Source organism: Crocuta crocuta, unplaced genomic scaffold (assembly GCF_008692635.1).
Source record: "Crocuta crocuta isolate KB4526 unplaced genomic scaffold, BGI_CrCroc_1.0 scaffold675, whole genome shotgun sequence".
Taxonomy (NCBI): domain Eukaryota; kingdom Metazoa; phylum Chordata; class Mammalia; order Carnivora; family Hyaenidae; genus Crocuta; species Crocuta crocuta.
Window position 1 is genome coordinate 1,140,501 of NW_027528796.1, and position 487 is coordinate 1,140,987.

At 71.7% G+C, this 487-nt stretch overlaps 1 protein-coding gene across 1 annotated transcript in view; it reads left to right on the plus strand.

Annotated features, from left to right (window-relative positions):
* The first annotated feature begins 6 nt into the window (after positions 1-6).
* Positions 7-487, plus strand: part of SLC19A1 (solute carrier family 19 member 1) — a 98,146-nt gene continuing 97,665 nt past the window's right edge. The window contains exon 1 of the mRNA XM_077755357.1: positions 7-106. The gene's annotated coding sequence lies outside the window, so the exon portion shown is untranslated. The remainder of the gene's footprint in view (positions 107-487) is intronic.

Sequence of the window (487 nt, forward strand, 5' to 3'; positions counted from 1 at the left end):
CCGGGCGGCGGCACCCGTGCGCACGTGCTCCGCCCGCGGGGCGCGGGGCGTCCCCGGTCACCTACGCCACCAGGAGGGCCCGCGTTGGTCTCCCGCCCCCGAGCTGGTAGGTGCCGACTGACTTCCTCTCTGGACGAGCGGGTGCAGCAGAGAGCGGTGGGGACGGGAACCTGGGCCTGGGCTGCGGTCCCGTCCTCAGAAGCTGCCCTGGAGGGTCCTGTTTACTCCCCCGGCGGAGCGCTTGCTCTGGAGAGGCCAGCGTTGTGGGCCAGGCACACCGGCGGGTTCGGGGTGTCCAGCCCAGCCCTCCTGGCCTGAGCTCGAATTAGGAGGTGGGCCAGCTCCGAAGTCCAGAACGCAGCCAGAAGAAGCTGTTTCCGTGGTGCGCAGAGTGCAGGGAGGGTACAGGTTTTGGGGCTGGGTGCCCTGCAGGAAGTGACCAGGTGCCCCCCCCCCCCCCCCCAGGGGAGCCCAGGGGCCCCTCCCG